Genomic DNA, 20,053 nt, shown 5'->3' on the forward strand with positions numbered 1-20,053 from the left:
CTTCAGAATGTTCAGTTGGCCTTCCACGCTGGAATATTTAAGCCAAAGTATACGCCTGCACCACTATCGTCAGAATTACCTGAGAATGTATCAAAAATGTAGGTTTTTAGACCCACCCTATATCTACTGATTCTGGAACTCTAAGGGTAGGGACAACCATCTGAGTTTTAACAAGCTCCCCAGGTGATTCTGTAACCAGGTAATGTCTGAGATCCACCAGTTTAGACCAGGTAGGTAGAAGAACATATCCTTGGGCTGTGCTGGAGGTCACAGCTAATTGTTTTATTGATTGCAGTTATTGTCGAATTCACTAATTCAGCAACTATTGTATTTCATTCATTTAACACAGATTTATTGCATATTTAAAGAGCAGCAAGAAAGGTCACGAGATTGAAGCAGAGCAACCAAGGGGAAGAATGAAAGGAATGAGCTCAGAGAGGCAGGCAGAGGCTGGCTGTGTAAACAGTAGACCATAAGGAGATGCAGTGTGTCATGGGAGCCACTGGAGAGTACAGAGCTGGGAAGAGAGATAGTAAGATTGTCTTCTTATCAACAGTAACTCCAGCTACAGATAAAGAACTGACAGTGGTGGAAGGAGGATACAGATAAGGAGCTAAGACAAAGCTCAGGAAAGGGAGAGTGGTGACTTGACTGGGGTGTGGTGGTGGAGATGTTGGCTCTGGATGGATTTTAAAGGTAGTGTCAACAGGATTTACAGATGAATTAGATATGAGATGAGACCAAGAAACATCTAGGATTACCTCAAGATTTTGTGCCTGAACAAAACTATATTTATTGAGAAATAATTAAGTGCCTATCACAGAGAGTTATTTGTGAGGTAAATGCATTAATATGTGAGAAGAACTTAGAAGAGTGCCTGGCACAGAATAAGCACTTTGTAAAAGCTCAACATTCAGAAAACGAAGATCATGGCATCTGGTCCCATCACTTCATGGGAAATAGATGGGGAAACAGTGGAAACAGTGTCAGACTTCGTTTTTTGAGGCTCCAAAATCGCTGCAGATGGTGATTGCAGCCATGAAATTAGAAGATGCTTACTCCTTGGAAGAAAAGTTATGACCAACCTAGACAGCATATTGAAAAGCAGAGACATTACTTTGCCAACAAAGGTCCGTCTAGTCAAGGCTATGGTTTTTCCAGTAGTCATGTATGGATGTGAGAGTTGGACTGTGAAGAAAGCTGAGCGCCGAAGAATTGATGCTATTGAACTGTGGTGTTGGAGAAGACTCTTGAGAGTCCCTTGGACTGCAAGGAGATCCAACCAGTCCATTCTGAAGGAGATCAGCCCTGGGTGTTCTTTGGATGGATTGATGCTAAAGCTGAAACTCCAATACTTTGGCCACCTGGTGCGAAGAGCTGACTCATTGGAAAAGACTCTGATGCTGGGAGGGATTGGGGGCAGGAAGAGAGGGGGACGACCAAGGATGAGATGGCTGGATGGCACCACTGACTCGATGGACATGGGTTTGAGTAAACTCTGGGAGTTGATGATGGACAGGGAGGCCTGGCATGCTGCAATTCATGGGGTCGCAAAGAGTCGGACACGACTGAGCGACTGAACTGAAAGATATACTTTGTCTTACAGTTAAAAGGATCGAATGTTTTAGTAGAAAAGACCAATTAAATGAAAATTATGGGTTGTTTCTCCTTCCACACAATTTACCTAATTCTTTGTTGGAGTCAAAATAGTTCATCATCTTTTATAAAAATGTGTTTTAATTTCAGCAAATAGCCTGGAATTTCAGGTAATACTTCTGTACACTGGTGTTTACAATGAAAGTAGGGATCCTACTTGGGTAATCAAGGGCTATTCTTTATATTAAAAGTAGAAGTAGAACTCCTTTATCAATTTGCTACTTTTGTTCTTCCTGCGGTACAAATTAGCAACAATTATGTGTGCCTGCAAACATACATTTTGATATATAATAGAGTCATCAGTTTAGTTGTTCAGTCCTGTCCGACTCTTTACGACCCCATGAACCGCAGCACACCAGGCCTCCCTGTCCATCACCAACTCCCAGAGTCCACCCAAACCCATGTGCATTGAGTCGGTGATGCCATCCAACCATCTCATCCTCTGTCATCCCCTTCTGCTCCTGCCCTCAATCTTTCCCAGCATCAGAGTCTTTTCCAATGAGTCAGCTCTTCGCATCAGGTGGCCAAAGTATTGGAGTTTCAGCTTCAGAATCAGTCCTTCCAAAGAACACCCAGGACTGATTTCCTTTAGGATGGACTGGTTGGATCTCCTTGCAATCCAAGGGACTCTCAAGAGTCTTCTCCAACACCACAGTTCAAAAGCATCAATTCTTCGGTGCTCAGCTTTCTTCACAGTCCAACTCTCACATCCATGCATGACCACAGGAAAAACCATAGCCTTGACTAGATGGACCTTTGTTGGCAAAGTAATGTCTCTGCTTTTTAATACGCTATCTAGGTTGGTCATAATTTTCCTTCAAGGAGTAAGCGTCTTTTAATTTCATGGCTGCAGTCACCATTTGCAGTGATTTTGGATCCAGAAAAATAAAGTCAGCCACTGTTTCCACTGTTTCCCCATCTATTTGCCATGAAGTGATGGGACCAGATGCCATGATCTTAGTTTTCTGAATGCTGAGCTTTAAGCCAGCTTTTTCACTCTCCTCTTTCACTTTCATCAAGAAGCTCTTTAGTTCTCTTTCTGCCATAAGTGTGGTGTCATATGCGTATCTGAGGTTATTGATATTTCTCCCGGCAATCTTGATTCCAGCTTGTGCTTCATCCAGTCCAGCATTTCTCATGATGTACTCTGCATATAAGTTAAATAAGCAGGGTGACAATATACAGCCTTGATGTACTCCTTTCCCTATTTGGAACCAGTCTGTTGCTCCATGTCCAGTTCTAACTATTGCTTCTTGACCTGCATACAGATTTTTCAGGAAGCAGGTTAGGTGGTCTGGTATTCCCATCTCTTGAAGAATTTTCCACAGTTTCTTGTGATCCACACAGTCAAAGGCTTTGGCATAGTCAATAAAGCAGAAGTAGAGGTTTTTCTAGAACTCTCTTGCTTTTTTGATGATCCAGCGGATGTTGGCAATTTGATCTCTGGTTCCTCTGCCTTTTCTAAAACCAGCTTGAACATCTGGAAGTTCACAGATCACAGACTGCTGAAGCCTGGCTTGGAGAATTTTGAGCATTACTTTGCTAGCGTGTGAGATGAGTGCAATTGTGTGGTAGTTTGAGCATTCTTTGGCATTGTCTTTCTTTGGAATTTGGATGAAAACTGACCTTTTCCAGTCCTGTGGCCACTGCTGAGTTTTCCAAATCTGCTGGCATATTGAGTTCAGCACTTTCACAGCATCATCTTTCAGCATTTGAAATACCTCAACTGGAATTCCATCACCTCCACTAGCTTTGTTCATAGTGGTGCTTCCTAAGGCCCACTTGACTTCACATTCCAGGATGTCTGGCTCTAGGTGGTTATCTGGGTTATGTAGATCTTTTTTGCATAGTTCTTCTGTGTATTTTTGCCACCTCTTGTTAACATCTTCTGCTTCTGTTGGGTCCAGACCATTTCCTATCTTTATCGAGCCCATCTTTGCATGAAATGTTCCCTTGGTATCTCTCATTTTTTTGAAGTTATCTCTAGTCTTTCCCGTTCTATTGTTTTCCTCTATTTCTTTTCATTGATCACTGAGGAAGGCTTTCTTATCTCTCCTTGCTATTCTTTGGATCTCTGCATTCAAATGGGTATATCTTTCCTTCTCTCCTTTGTCTTTCACTTCTCTTCTTTTCACAGCTATTTTTAAGGCCTCCTCAGACAGCCGTTTTGCCTTTTTGCATTTCTTTTTTCATGGGGATGGTGTTGATCACTGCCTCCTGTACAATGTCACAAACCTCTGTCCATAGTTTTCAGGCACCCTGTCTGTCAGATTTAATCCCTTGAATCTATTTCTCACTTCCACTGTATAATGTAAGGGGTTTGATTTAGGTCATACCCGAATGGTCTTGTGGTTTCCCCTACTTTCTTCAATTTAAGTCTGAATTTGACAATAAGAAGTTCATGATCTAAGCCACAGTCAGCTCCCAGTCTTGTTTTTGCTGACTGTATAGAGCTTTTCCATCTTTGGCTGCAAAGAATATAATCAATCTGATTTCTGTATTGACCATCTGGTGATGTCTATGTGTAGAGTCTTAACTCTTGTGTTGTTCAAAGAGGGTGTTTGCTATAACAGTGCGTTCTCTTGGCAAAACTCAGTTAGCCTTTGCCCTGCTTCATTCTGTACTCCAAGGCCAAATTTGCCTGTTATTCTAGGTATTTCTTGACTCCCTACTCTTGGATTCCAGTCCCCTATAATGAAAAGAACATCTTTTTTTGGGTGTTAGCTCTAGAAGGTCTTGTAGGTCTTCATAGAACCATTCAGCTTCAGCTTCTTCAGTGTTACTGGTTGGGGCGTAGACTTGGATTGCTGTGATATTGAACGGTTTGCCTTGGAAATGAACAGAGATCATTCTGTCGTTTTTGAGATTGCCTCCAAGTACTGCATTTCAGACTCTTGTTGACTGTGATGGCTACTCCATTTCTTCTAAGGGATTCTTGCCCACAGTAGTAGATATAATGGTCATCTGAGTTAAATTCACCCATTCCAGTCCATTTTAGTTCACTGATTCCTAAAATGTCAATGTTCAATCTTGCCATCTCCTGTTTGACCACTTCCAATTTGCCTTGATTCATGGACCTGACATTCCAGGTTCCTATGCAATATTGCTCTTTACAGCATCGGACTTTACTTCCATCACCAGTCACATCCACAACTGGTTGCTGTTTTTGCTTTGGCTCTGTCTCTTCATTCTTTCTAGAGTTATTTCTCCACTGATCTCCAGTAGCATATTGGGCACCTATCAACCTGGGGAGTTCATCTTTCAGTGTCCTATCTTTTTGCCTTTTCATTTTGTTCATGGGATTCTCAAGGCAAGAATACTGAAGTGGTTTGCCATTCCCTTCTCCAGTGGACTGCATTTTGTCAGAACTCTCCACCATGACCCGTCCATCTTGGGTGGCCCTACAGGGCATGGATCATAGTTTCACTGACTTAGACAAGGCTGTGGTTCATGTGATCAGATTGGTTAATTTTCTGTGATTGTGGTTTTCAGTCTGTCTGCCCTCTGGTGGAGAAGAATAGGATTATGGAACCTTCCTGATGGGATAGAATGAGGAGGATACTGAGCCTTGTTCTGATGGGCGGGGCCATGCTTCAGTTCAGTTCAGTTTAGTTCAGTCGCTCAGTAGTGTCCGACTCTTTGCAACCCCATGAATCGCAGCACGCCAGGCCTCCCTGTCCATCACCATCACCCGGAGTTCACTCAGACTCACATCCATCGAGTCAGTGATGCCATCCAGCCATCTCATCCTCTGTTATCCCCTTCTCCTCCTGCCCCCAGTCCCTCCCAGCATCAGAGTCTTTTCCAATGAGTCAACTCTTCGCATGAGGTGTCCAAAGTACTGGAGCTTCAGCTTTAGCATCATTCCTTCCAAAGAACACCCAGGGTTGATCTCCTTCAGAATGGACTGGTTGGATCTCCTTGCAGTCCAAGGGACTCTCAAGAGTCTTCTCCAACACCACAGTTCAAAAGCATCAATTCTTCGGCGTTCAGCCTTCTTCACAGTCCAACTCTCACATCCATACATGACTACTGGAAAAACCATAGCCTTGACTAGACGGACCTTAGTCGGCAAAGTAATGTCTCTGCTTTTGAATATACTATCTAGGTTGGTCATAACTTTTCTTCCAAGGAGTAAGCGTCTTTTAATTTCATGGCTGCAGTCACCATCTGCAGTGATTCTGGAGCCCAAAAAAATAAAGTCTGACACTGTTTCCACTGTTTCCCCATCTATTTCCCATGAAGTGATGGAACCAGATGCCATGATCTTCGTTTTCTGAATGTTGAGCTTTAAGCCAACTTTTTCGCTCTCCTCTTTCACTTTCATCAAGAGGCTTTTTAGCTCCTCTTCACTTTCTGCCATAAGGGTGGTGTCATCTGCATGTCTGAGGTTATTGATATTTCTCCCGGCAATCTTGATTCCAGCTTGTGTTTCTTCCAGCCCAGCGTTTCTCATAATGTACTCTGCATATAAGTTAAATAAGCAGGGTGACAATATACAGCCTTGACGTACTCCTTTCCCTATTTGGAACCAGTCTGTTGTTCCATGTCCAGTTCTAACTGTTGCTTCCTGACCTGCATACAGATTTCTCAAGAGGCAGGTCAGGTGGTCTGGTATTCCCATCTCTTTCAGAATTTTCCAGTTTCTTGTGATCCACACAGTCAAAGGCTTTGGCATAGTCAATAAAGCAGATATAGATGTTTTTCTGGAACTCTCTGGCTTTTTCCATGATCCAATGGATGTTGGCAATTTGATCTCTGGTTCCTCTGCCTTTTCTAAAACCAGCTTGAACATCAGGGAGTTCACGGTTCACGTATTGCTGAAGTGTGGCTTGGAGAATTTTGAGCATTACTTTACTAGCATGTGAGATGAGTGCAATTGTGCGGTAGTTTGACCATTCTTTGGCATTGCCTTTCTTTGGAATTGGAATGAAAACTGACCTTTTCCAGTCCTGTGGCCACTGCTGAGTTTTCCAAACTCGCTGGCATATTGAGTCTAGCACTTTCACAGCATCATCTTTCAGGATTTGAAATAGCTCAACTGGAATTCCATCACCTCCACTAGCTTTGTTCGTAGTGATGCTTTCTTAGGCCGACTTGACTTTACATTCCAAGATGTCTGGCTCTAGATTAGTGATCACATCATCATGATTATCTGGGTCATGAAGCTGTTTTTTGTACAGTTCTTCCGTGTATTCTTGCCACCTCTTCTTAATATCTCCTGCTTCTGTTAGGTCCATACCATTTCTGTCCTTTATCGAGCCCATCTTTGCATGAAATGTTCCCTTGGTATCTCTAATTTTCTTGAAGAGATCTCTAGTCTTTCCCAATCTGTTGTTTTCCTCTATTTCTTTGCATTGATTGCTGAAGAAGGCTTTCTTATCTCTTCTTGCTATTGTTTGGAACTCTTCATTCAGATGCTTATATCTTTCCTTTTCTCCTTTGCTTTTTGCCTCTCTTTTTTTCACAGCTATTTGTAAGGCCTCCCCAGACAGCCATTTTGCTTTTTTGCATTTCTTTTCCATGGGGATGGTCTTGATCCCTGTCTCCTGTGCAATGTCACGAACCTCATTCCATAGTTCATCAGGCACTCTATCTATCGGATCTAGACCCTTAAATCTATTTCTCACTTCCACTGTATAATCATAAGGGATTTGATTTATGTCATACCTGAATGGTCTAGCCCATGCTTAGTAATTCTTTAATCCAATTTTCTGTTGATGGGTGGGGCTGTATTCCCTCCCTGTTGTTTGAAAGTGAAAGTGAAGTCGATCAGTCTTGTCTAACTCTTTGCCACCCGTGGACTGTAGCCCACCAAGCTCCTCTGTCCATGGGATTCTCCAGGCAAGAATACTGGAGTGAGTTGCCATTTCCTTCTCCAGGGGATCTTCCCGACCCAGGGATCGAAGCCAGGTCTTGTTTGACCTGAAGCGAAACTATGGGGGAGGTAATGAAGATAATGGCGACCTCCTCCAGAAGGTCCCGTGCACAGACTGCTGCACTCAGTGCCCCCAGCCCTGCGGCAGGCCACCACTGACCCACGCCTCCAGCAGAGACTCCTGCACACACACAGCCAAGTCTGGGTCAGTTTCTTGTGGGGTCACTGCCCGTTTCTCCTGGGTCCTGGTGCACATGAGGTTTTCTTTGTGTCCTCCAAGAGTTGATTTGCCAGTCCTGTGTAAGTTCTGGTGGCTCTGTGGTGGGGTTAATGGCCACCTTCTCCAGGAGGGCTCGTGCCACACCTCGGTTTACTGCCCCCAGAGCCCCTGCCCCTGCAGCAGTCCACTGCTGACCCGCACCTCCACAGGAGACGCTCAAACACAGTTCTGTCCCAGAGCCAAGGTTTGAGAGACAACTAATACCTTCCCCCTTTTCTTTCTTCACCGTCTCCAGAAACCAAAACTCTTCCCCAAGAAGTGGCCTGGGGGTTCCTGCAGACCCGTTTCCTGGTTACTTCCCAGTGAAGACAAAGGCTGAACTGAAGGCTAGGAGCTCTGGAAGCAGACAGACCGGCCAAAGCCCAGCTTTACTTCACTGCTGTGTGACTCTGAGCAGGATTATCATCTCACCCAGGAGAGCAGCATTTCCAAATGGCAGGCCACCAGGAGATCCAGAGCCCCGCTTCCCACAGTGTTCATCCTCGGACGGACACATTCCCTACCATAAATGTTTCAGTATCTGTTTCTAACAGGTAAGGACTCTTTTTAAAAAAATCCCCCCATTTCCATTATTGGCGTGAAGGTGTGAAGTCTCTCAGTTGTGTCCGACTCTTTGCCACCCCATGGACTGTAGCCTACCAGGCTCCTCCCTCCATGGGATTCTCCAGGCAAGAGTACTAGAGTGGGTTGCCATATCTTAAAAAAAAACACAATAGTTTTAAAATATCTCTCTGACTTCTAATTAGAGTTTAAATTTCCAGTCACTTCATAAAAGTATAACTTTTATTTATTCATTTACTTATTTAGCCACTTGGCGTGCAAGATCCTTGATCCCCGTCAAGGCATCAAACCTGTGCCCCCTACAGTGGAAGCACAGAGTGAATCCCAACAACTGAGCCACCAGGGAATTCCCAAATTACAATGTTTCAAAGGTTTATTTGATTTAGGATCTATCTCAGGTCCAGACGAATACTGATTGATCTGTCCATAAGTGCCCCAGCCCCCTCACCTCTGCCCCATATAATACTTTTTCACCGAAATAAATTTGTTGAATACAACAGGGATTTTGGCCTGGAGAGTTTCCCGCAGTCTGGATTTTGCCAATTACAGCTCTGTGGTGGCATCATATATCGTATTTCTCTTGCCTCACCTTTGAATTTCTTATAAATTGTTTGTTGGAACTATAGGCATATTCAGATTCAGGTTCAATGTTTTTGCAAGATAACTTCCTAAGTACTGTAGTAGCAGGAGGCTCTTCATGTTTGTTATGACAAGGGATGTTGACACTCAATGCCTAGATCCTTTAATGTATAAAGTGAAAGTGAAAGTGAAGTCGCTCAGTCCTGTCTGACTCTTTGCGACCCTCCTCCGCCCATGGGATTCTCCAGGCAAGGGTACTGGAGTGGGTTGCCATTTCCTTCTTCAGGGGATCTTCCCAACTCAGGGATTGAACCCAGGTCTCCCGCATTGCAGGCAGGCGCTTTAACCTCTGAGCCACCAGGGAAGCCCTTAAGGGCTTATCAAATGGTGGTAGTCTAATTCCCCTGTTCCTTATACAGCACTGAAACACTTTTCATTTACTATGTAATTACCCAGTGGTACAGTTCAGATAAATGGGATAAACACTTGATTCCTTCTCTTTATGTACTAGTTTTCAAAACACAAAGTTGACTTCCGAGCATCCTCTAGTCAGGAACAATAAACTTCTTTTTAGTAACATTGTTAACCTGTCACTCAGTTCAGTTCAGTTCAGTTCAGTTCAGTTCAGTTCAGTTCAGTCGCTCAGTCTTGTCTGACTCTTTGCAACCCCATGAATCGCAGCACACCAGGCCTTCCTGTCCATCACCAGCTCTCGGAGTTCACTCAAACTCACGTCCATTGAGTCAGTGATGCCATCCAGCCATCTCATCCTCTGTCGTCCCCTTCTCCTCCTGCCCCCAATCCCTCCCAGCATCAGAGTCTTCTCTAATGAGTCAACTCTTTGCATGAGGTGGCCAAAGTACTGGAGTTTCAGCTTCAGCATCATTCCTTCCAAAGAACACCCAGGGCTGATCTCCTCTAGAATGGACTAGTTGGATCTCCTTGCAGTCCAAGGGACTCTCAAGAGTCTTCTCCAGCACCACAGTTCAAAAGCATCAATTCTTCGGTGCTCAGCTTTCTTCACAGTCCAACTCTCACATCCATACATGACTACTGGAAAAACCGTAGCCTTGACTAGACAGACCTTTGTTGGCAAAGTAATGTCTCTGCTTTTGAATATGCTATCTAGGTTGGTCATAACTTTTCTTCCAAGGAGTAAGCGTCTTTTAATTTCATGGCTGCAGTCACCATCTGCAGTGATTTTGGAGCCCCCCAAAAATAAAGTCTGACACTGTTTCCACTGTTTCCCCATCTATTTCCCATGAAGTGATGGGATTGGATGCCATGATCTTCGTTTTCTGAATGTTGAGCTTTAAGCCAACTTTTTCACTCTCCTCTTTCACGTTCATCAAGAGGCTTTTTAGTTCCTCTTCACTTTCTGCCATAAGGGTGGTATCATCTGCATATCTGAGGTTATTGATATTTCTCCTGGCAATATTGATTCCAGCTTGTGCTTCTTCCAGCCCAGCGTTTCTCATGATATACTCTGCATATAAGTTAAATAAGCAGAGTGACAATATACAGCCTTGACGTACTCCTTTTCCTATTTGGAACCGGTCTGTTGTTCCATGTCCAGTTCTAACTGTTGCTTCCTGACCTGCATATAGGTTTCTCAAGAGGCAGGTCAGGTGGTCTGGTATTCCCATCTCTTGAAGAATTTTCCACAGTTTATTGTGACCCACACAGTCAAAGGCTTTGGAATAGTCAATAATAACCTGTCACTAAATATATTTTAATCCATTGCAGTTTTTATCTTTATTGATGCTGAAATCATCCCATCTTTTGCCAGAGCGAGGCTTCTCAGGTTGGCTCTTGGGTCTTTTGGGGATGACCCAAGTCACCTTTGAAAAACCTCCGTACTCCCTGGAGAATTCCATGGACACAGGAGCCTGGTGGGCTACAGTCCATGGGTCACAAATAGTTGGACATGACTAAGCAACTAACCCTTTCACTTTACTCCCTGGTATGATAAGACCTTCCCAGCCCATCTTATATTTCCCAGAGCCAACAATTCCTCCCAGGACTACTGGTTCCTTTTAGTAGGAAATGGTATTTTAAGATGTATTAATCATGCTTGAATTTTATGATATCTTGACATCTTGCGGAGCCTTGGTAACTGGGAGAAAACCGCCTCTCCCAGGGCTAGCTAATTCCAAAGATAACAGACAGTTGCCCTGTAAGTGTACCTTTCACACACAAACCAAGCAACCCTAAGTCCAAAGCCCCAACCACCTCCTTTATCTGTCACACATCTGGCCAGTATTTCCCCTGCCCAAAATCAACCCAGGGCCAGAACCACACAACTAGAGACCATCTTAGAACCCAGAGACCACCAACGTTGTTCAGACTATTCAATCCTAAACTGCTTATCCTTCTCTGCCTTGCCTTTCCCACAGAAAACACAACAAAGGCTCTGAACCACGCTCTCTCCTCACTCCTTATGCCTTCTGACGAAACCTGGTGTTTCCCCACGTGGCCCAGCATGGTGTGGCATGCCCTGCTCCTGGAAAATGTGAGTAATAAATTCTTTTAATGGCGTTACCTCTCTGTGTCATCACGCAGTTACCTCCATAAATTAATATCCTATGGGTATGTTTTAACACAAGGCCACAATCTGGAGGCTAGGAATGCTCATTACTGGTACAGGGTTGGTCATTATTTCTAGGTCTTTTCCATGGACAGAGCTAAGACACATATTCTGAATTCATCCCAATAGTTCCTGTTCAAAATCAGGACCTTAGGGATTTTACTTGACCCCTTCTGTCTTATATCCATATCCTCTTTCTCCCACGCTGAGAATCTGTCTCCCATTTACACTGGGAGTGACAGAATTCCAATTTCACATATTGTAGTGATTTATTATACTACAACAAATGTACAGCAATCTCAGAATAACACTTGTGCTAGCAAAAATACGATCATACAGCTTAATATTTATTTATTTATTTATTTTTGGCTCCACTAGGTCTTTGCTGTTGCACGCAGGTTTTCTCTAGCTGTGGCAAGTGGGAGCTACTGTCTAGTTGCAGGGCATGGGCTTGCTTCTCATTACAGTGACTTGTTGCACAGCATGGGCTTAGTAATTGTGGTGCACGGGTTCAGTTGCTCCATGGCATGTGGAATCTCCCCAGACCAGGGATCAAATCCATGTCCCCTGCATTGGCAAGTGAATTCTCATCCACTGGACTACCAGGAACGTCCACACAGCTTAATAATTTTATTTTGGCCATTCTTTTTTGTCCTGAGAGTATATCCAATCAGGAATGTACCCTTAAATTACTGTTTTTCAGTCATTTAGAAGAGTTCCTCCTCTGGGGAAGTTATCCAGTTTGAGTTATCCCCAAAACTGATCTGTTTTACTGCATTTTTCTATTTTATGGTTGACTTTAAAATTTTGGATTCTTTGGGATTGCAAAGAATCGGACACGACTGAGCAACTAAAACACACACACACACACTTCTTAATTACGCATATTATTCACATGGCTCCAAAGTCAAATCTAGATATGAAGTTATGTTCAGAGTCCAACTTTGCTGTCTGTCTTCCTCCTCCCAGAGGACCCTGTTCCCTCTGTCCCATAGGTGCGTGCATGCTCAGTCACTCAGTCATGTCTGACTCTTTGAGACCTCATGGAGCCCACCAGGCTCCTTTGTCCATGGGATTTTCCAGGCAAGAATACTGGACTGGGTTACATGCCCTCCTCCATGGGATCTTCCCAACCCAGGGATCAAACCCATACCTCCTGCATCAGCAGACGGATTCTTTACTGCTAAGCCACTGGGAAGCCCCATCCCCATAGGTAACTATTTTTAAATTTTATTGATTATTTTTCCATCACTTGGCTTTTAAATATGTAATCTATACATTTATGTATTTAATATTTTATACATTTTTTATGGTTGCACACCTTTCTCTACCTTGCTTTTTTCTCACTTCACCATACATGCTGGAGACCACACCATGGTAGCATTTAGACGTATTCTTTATTTCTTTCAGGTGGATAGCTGCCAACTGTTATTGAGTATTTGGTTTACCATGTGCCAGGCACTGTGCTGAGTAGCTTACACAGATTATCCCATTTAATCCTCAGAACAACCCAGTGAGGCTGGCACTATTACAATTGCGATTTTACAAATGAGAAAGGCTAAGAGATTGGTCACCCAGCCAAAAATAATTTTTTAGGATAGAAACCAGAAATGGGTAAACTTTAGGCCAACATTACCCATGTATTTCTTTCTCTCTTGTGCTGAGTCGCTCAGTCATGTTTGACTCTTTGCGACCCCATGGACTGTAGCCCACCAGGCTCCCCTGTCCATGGGGATTCTCCAGACAAGAATACTGGGGTGGATTGCCATACTCTCCTCCAGGGGATCTTTCCAATCCACAGATCGAACCCAGGTCTCCTGCATTGCGGGCAGCTTCTTTACTGTCTGAGCCACCAGGGAAGCCTGTCTTTCTCTCCAGTTAGATAAAAAAATAGAGAAGTTAGGCATAAAGATAGAGAGACCATTTATACAGTGACTTTGTAGACATCAGTGCCCCAAAATACTCAGAGGTCCTGAATGACTTGTAAACAAGAATTCATGGAGAAGTTTCCATGGATTCAGAGGGCCTATCAGGCAGGCACAAAATTTAGATAGACATAGATCCATAAAGTAACTTGAAAACCATTTTTAAATCTTTTCTGTGAAAAAAAGTGACCAATCTATTGTGTAGATTAATTATGTAGATAAATGAGGTAACTTGGAATCAGTGAGAAATCAAAGTAGACAAAAGTCATTGTGGAATTGTCAGATCTTCAGACACAAAATGCGAGGTGTGTCTACGGACATGCTCCACCTTGTTCTCCACTGAATTGTTGTTCTTTGTTTTCTCATAGGAGAGTCTCTTTTTGCCATCAGCTGTAGCTAGCCCCCACCCCAGGGCAGGTGGGCCAACTGCAGAGAAAGGGGGCAGAGAACAGCTGGTGGGGCTGAGAAGATACCACCAAATGGTATATGTCCCAGGCCTTGTGATGCTTTGTCTCCTAGCTATTTGTATGGTTATTCCCACCTTAAAAGATTGTTGGGAAATTTAGGCAAGCCCTCATACACTTGCTTCTGTATACCTTCCCCCATCTCTGCGTAGCTAGTGGATCAGGGCTGGCACTTGACCCAAAGGAAGCCAATTACTCTTGTTGGAATTTGCAGTTAGGACCTGAGATGTGTTGAGGCCTCTGCTGGATACTCCAGATTCCGACCTCCATCAGCACAACTCTGTTCAGGCCAGCCGCTGAGGAGTTCCTCTACTTTCTTCTTTCACCTCCTACCCATCCATTAGTAAGTCACTCCTGCTGACTTTACCTCTAAACTAGATCTCACATTCACTTGGTTCCTCCACCACTGTTGGCACCTATCTCTCTGCCATCTCTCACCTGGACAGTTGCAGCAGGTTCCAGATTCACGTCCCCTTTTTCTTGCGTGATCTTCAGATGTGAATTGGAGTATGCTCACTTCTGCTGAAAGTCCTTCATTGGCTCCTCTCTGCACCCAGAACAGAATCCACACCCTTATCCAGGAACTCTCACCACCTCTCCTGCCTCATCCCTGCGGCTGTGCCCCTTGCCCACCTCACTCCAGCCACGGGCCTTGTATAGGTTCCCCATGCACCTGGTGCTTACCCACTCACAGCCTGTGCCCATCTGGATGCCTGGAGCTCATGTTCTCCCTGTCCTTGTTAGCTCCTCATCTCTCTAGCCTCACCTAATGTCACCTCCTCCGAGGAGCTTTCCTTGACCACACAATCTGAAGTAGGCCATCAGCATTTTTCTTCTCTCAACACCTCATTTGTCTCTTTTCTGGCACTTAGCAGAATGTTTAATTATTTTTTGTGTATTTAATTGCCTCCCTGGCTCAGTGGTAAAGAATCTGCCTGCTGATGCAGGAGACTTGAGTTTCATCCCTGGGTCAGGAAGATCCCCTGGAAATGAAAGTGTTAACCCACTCCACTGTTCTTGCCTGGGGACCAAGGAGCCAGGCGGGCTACAGTCCACAGGGTCTCAAAAAGTCAGACACGACTTAACAACAACCACTTTTGAAAGGGATAATGGGATTTAAAACTAAAGTTGCTGTTTGGATTATAACTCATAAATCCATCTTTTTTCAACTTACAGTTAGATTAATAATAACGGTTTCAGTTCAGTTCAGTTGCTCAGTCGTGTCTGACTCTTTGTGACCCCATGAATCGCAGCACGCCAGGCCTCCCTGTCCATCACCATCTCCCGGAGTTTGCCCAAACCCACATCCATCTAGTCAGTGATGCCATCCAGCTATCTCATCCTCTGTTGTCCCCTTCTACTCCTGCCCTCAATCCCTCCCAGCATCAGAGTCTTTTCCAATGAGTCAACTCTTCACATCAGGTGGCCAAAGTACTGGAGTTTCAGCTTTAGCATCATTCCTTCCAAAGAACACCCAGGACTGATCTCCTTCAGAATGGACTGGTTGGATCTCCTTGCAGTCCAAGGGACTCTCAGGAGTCTTCTCCAACACCACAGTTCAAAAGCATCAATTCTTCGGTGCTCAGCTTTCTTCACAGTCCAACTCTCACATCCATACACGACTACTGGAAAAACCATAGCCTTGACTAGATGGACCTTTGTTGGCAAAGTAATGTCTCTGCTTTTTAATATGCTATCTAGGTTGGTCATAACTTTCCTTCCAAGGAATAAGCGTCTTTTAATTTCATGGCTGCAGTCACCATCTGCAGTGATTTTGGAGCCAAAAAAAAAATAAAGTCTGACATGATAACAGTTTACTTCCTATTAATAAGGCATTTTCTTTTCTCCAGATAATAGAGGTTTACTGTCCATCAACACTTTATAGGGAAGATTTGTGCCTTCAGTCAGATTTGCCCTTTTCAAATGAGTCAGTGTTCTCATTTTTTTGGTTTTGGTTTTGTTTATTTGTTTTGTTTTAAAGAAATGAAAGGTAGGGAAGAGCTTTGGTAGAAAGCTCCAGGAAATCACTTGAGTTCTGTTAAATATTCTGTTTTCTAAGTACATTTTCAGAAACAAAAAGTACTTCAAGCCCTTAGGCAACTGAGTTTTGCAGCTGACTTTGCACCTGGTCAGATATATCAGTCACCATCCTGGAAGGAAAACTTCCCTTGATTAGGTCAAGGCCTAAACCCCTACAGTGGTACCCCTGTATCCTCCCACCACGCTGAATCCCCCACTATACACGTCAGGATGCTTCTAAAAGGCAGAGTCCAGCACAGGGAAGATGCTCCATAGATGTTTGGCAGATCAGTACTATACTCCCACCCGATTAATATGGGCTTCCCTGGTGACTCAGTGGTAAAGAATCCACCTTTAATGTAGGAGATGTGAGTTGGAGCCCTGAGTTGGGAAGATCCCCTGGAGAAGGAAATGGCAACCCACTCCAGTATTCTTGCCTGGAAAATCCCATGGACAGAAGAGCCTGGCGGGCTACGGTCCATGGGGTCGCAAAAGAGTCCCACACTACTGAGAAACTTCACTCACTTGGGAACCTCTTTGCACTGAACATTTGAGAACTGCACCACTGCCCAAGGGCAGCAGAATCATCACCCCTTCTTTTGTAGTTCTCATACCTCTTGGGGTCGCTAAGAGTTGGACACGACTGAGCGACTTCACTTTCATTTTCACTTTCATGCATTGGAGAAGGAAATGGCAACTCAATCCAGTGTTCTTGCCTGGAGAATCCCAGGGACGGGGGAGCATGGTGGGCTGCCGTCTAAACAGAGTCGGACACGACTGAAGCGACTTAGCAGCAGCAGCAGCAGCAGCATACCTCTTGATGTTTTTAGTTGCTGAGTCCTGTCTGACTCTTTTGTGACGCCAGCTGTGAAGCTCCTCTGTCCATGGAATTTCCCAGGCAAGAAAACTGGAGGTGGGTTGCTATTTCCTTGTCTAGAGTATCTTTCCAACTCAGGGATTGAACTCACATCTACATTGCAGGCAGATCCTTTACTGATGAGCCATCAGGGAAGCCCTCACATATTTCTAGGTCTCTTTAAAAATCCCATGGGTGGAGGAGCCTGGTAGGCTACAGTCCATGGGGTCACAAAGAGTCAGACACGACTGAGCGACTTTGCTTTCACTTCACTTTAAAAAGTACATCAAGATAGGGACTTCTCTGGCAGTCCAGTGGATAAGATTCTGTGTGTGCTTCCACTGCAGGGGACCTGGGCTCCATCTCTGGTCAGGGAACTAAGATCCTATATTCTGCACAGCTCCTCCCCCACCTCCCCCAAAAGTACACCCAGTCTGCTGCATGGAATCTCATGCAGACATCTTAAACACAGTTTCTCTCAAACCACATATATTCTTTATTCTCCAAGTCTCTACGTCTTCTTCTATCTATATAATTGGTTTTCTTTAATTTCTTCAAAGCCACAATGGGACAGATGCTTTAAAAACACTTTCACATTTAATCCTTTCAGTAGTCCGGGAGACTGATGTATATTACTGTGACCATTTCACAAGTGAGGAAATCTAGGTATGTGGGCTCAGAGTTTCAGTAACTTGCCCAAGGCCACACAGCTAATTAGGGATGTGGTGGGGGGTGGAATTTGAACTAGGTCAATTAAATACATAATCCAGACTTTCCAGCAAACCTCACTGCCCCCTGATTAATAGGATTTTCATCTACCCATGTTTTGAAATTGGAAAATAGTAAGATGCTCTTGGTTACTCTATCTCTCCTTCACAGATAGGCAGAGAAGGTTTACTGATATCACCTCCTAAATGATACTAGAATTTGTCTCTTCCTCTTTCCCCACTGCTATAATCTTACTTTGGCCCTTCCTCACCTCTCATGTAAAATACTGCAATAGCCTCCTAACAAGTTTCCATTCCCTGCCCCTCCATCCCAGCCCACTGAGGAAAGGTCCTAGTTGTTTTTTATTTTATTTTATTTTTTATTTATTTGGCTGCCCTGCGTCTTAGTTATGGCATGTGAACTCTTAGTTGCAACATTTGGGTCTAGTTTCCTGACCAGGAATTGAACCTGTGCCACTGTGGCTCAGATGATAAAGAATCTGCCTGCAATGCAGGAGACCCAGGGTCAGGAAGATCCCCTGGAGAAGGGAATGGCTACCCACTCCAGTATTCTTGGCTGGAGAATTCCATGGACAGAGGAGCCTGGCAGGCTGTAGTCCGTGGGGTTGCAAAAGAGTCGGACTCAACTGAGCAACTAACACTAACTAACCCCTGCACTGGGAACATGCAGTTTTAGCCACCGGATTGCCAGGGAAGTCCCGGTCCTAGTTTTAAACTCTAAATCTGAAAAGTCACAGACCATCCAGAGGACATTTAAGCCATATATACCTAAAAGTGACTGTACCCTTTCAGTCAGTAATTCTTCTACTTCTGTGAATATACCTTTCATAAAGAATCCTGTGGGTGGAGAAAGCTTAAGTTCACAAAGATGATCAGGGCAGTATTACTGAGGTAGTACATTCATCCCCTCCAAGTTTTTAAAAACTCCATTATGGAATAAATTATCAAGTTATATATCAAGTTATATCAAGTTACTTTCAACTCCCAACAATAAGAAAATCTGTCTCATGCCATCTTTGGGAGGTCGTTGGAAGACTGTGGTTCTGAGTCCTCCCTCGTCGCCCCCAGTCTCCATTTACCTGGTTCTCTCAGGTTTGTTGTTGTTTGTTAAGTCTCTCATTGTGTCCAACTCTTTGTGACCCCATGGACTACAGCCTGCCAAGGCTTCCCTGTCCTTCACCATCTCCCAGGGTTTGCTCAAACTCATGTCCATTGATTCGATGGTGCCATCCAACCGTCTCAACCTCTGACACCCCTTTCTCCTCCTGCTCTCAATCTTTTCCAGCATCAGGATCTTTTCCAATGAGTTGGCTCTTCTCATCAGGTGGCCAAAGTACTAGAGCTTCAGCATCAGTCCTTCCAAGGAATATTCAGCATTGATTTCCTTTAGGATTAACTGGTTGTATCTCCTTGCAGTCCAAGGGACTCTCAAGAGTCTTCTCCAGCACCACAGTTCAAAAGCATCAATTCTTCAGCGCTCAGCATTCTTTATATGGTGTAACTATCACATCTGTATGTGACTACTGGAAAAACCATAGCTTTTGACAATCTGGACCTTTGTCAGCAAAGTGACGTCTCTGTTTTTTAATATGTCTAGGCTTGTCATAGCTTTTCTTTCAAGGAGGAAGCGTCTTTTATTTTCACAGTCACTGTCCTCGGTGACTTTCAAGCCCAAGAAAATAAAGTCTGTCACTATCTCCACTTTTCCCCCATCTATTAGCCATGAAGTGATGGGACTGGATGCCGTGATCTTAGGTTTTTTGAGTGTTGAGTTTTAAGCCTGCTTTTTCACTCTCCTCTTTCACCCTCATCAAGAGGCTCTTTAGTTCTTCAGGTCTAACAGCCACTAGCTTCCATGTCACCCTCAGGGCATGTGGAGGTTTGGTGAGGTTGGAGACACCTCACTGTTCCCTCTGAGGTCTGACCAGCACCTGGCAGGAGCGGGTGGGCAGTTGTCAGGGAGGAGAGTGTAGGTCCTGGCTGTTGCAGGAGCCTGGACCCTTCCCCTGGCCAGAGGACATCTTTTATTTTGGAGAAAATCCACGAGTGCCTCTGCTCAGGTTTCCCTCAGAGCCATTTCCTGTCTCTTCTCCGGACTGTACACTCAATCACCTCAGTGGGGTAGACTTTGAAAACAAAGCCAGGAAGGGAATGTTTTTCAGCAGCTTCTTTCATGTCACCACAAACCTCCCCTGAGGAATGTAAACACAGGGCCTGCTACCTGCTTGAGGAAGGGGAAGAGGGGAAAATGGTTGAAAAAAATAGATACATCAATAACCTTCTGCTTTTCCAGTCTCTTCCATGCCTGTGGAAATCTCTTTCCTGTCTGTAGCTTTTGTTATTTCACATTTGTGATCTAAAACAAATAGACTGGGACTTCCTTGGCACTCCAGTCTAGTGCTTAGGACTTTGCCTTCCAGTGCAGGGTGTATGTGTTCAGTCCCTGGTGGGGGAGCTAAGATCCCACATGTCTCCTGGCCATAAAACCAAAACATAAAAAAGAAACAATATTGTAACAAA

General features: G+C 44.2%; 1 long non-coding RNA gene across 1 annotated transcript; it reads left to right on the forward strand.

Moving 5' to 3' along the window:
- The first annotated feature begins 290 nt into the window (after positions 1–290).
- LOC120851343 lies at positions 291–11,484 on the forward strand. The gene is made up of 3 exons (XR_005718290.1): positions 291–532; positions 8,050–8,347; positions 11,351–11,484. It is a non-coding gene; the product is annotated as an uncharacterized LOC120851343 (long non-coding RNA).
- Positions 11,485–20,053: the final 8,569 nt, after the last annotated feature.

Source organism: Oryx dammah, unplaced genomic scaffold, assembly GCF_014754425.2.
Source record: "Oryx dammah isolate SB20612 unplaced genomic scaffold, SCBI_Odam_1.1 HiC_scaffold_25, whole genome shotgun sequence".
Taxonomy (NCBI): Eukaryota; Metazoa; Chordata; class Mammalia; order Artiodactyla; family Bovidae; genus Oryx; species Oryx dammah.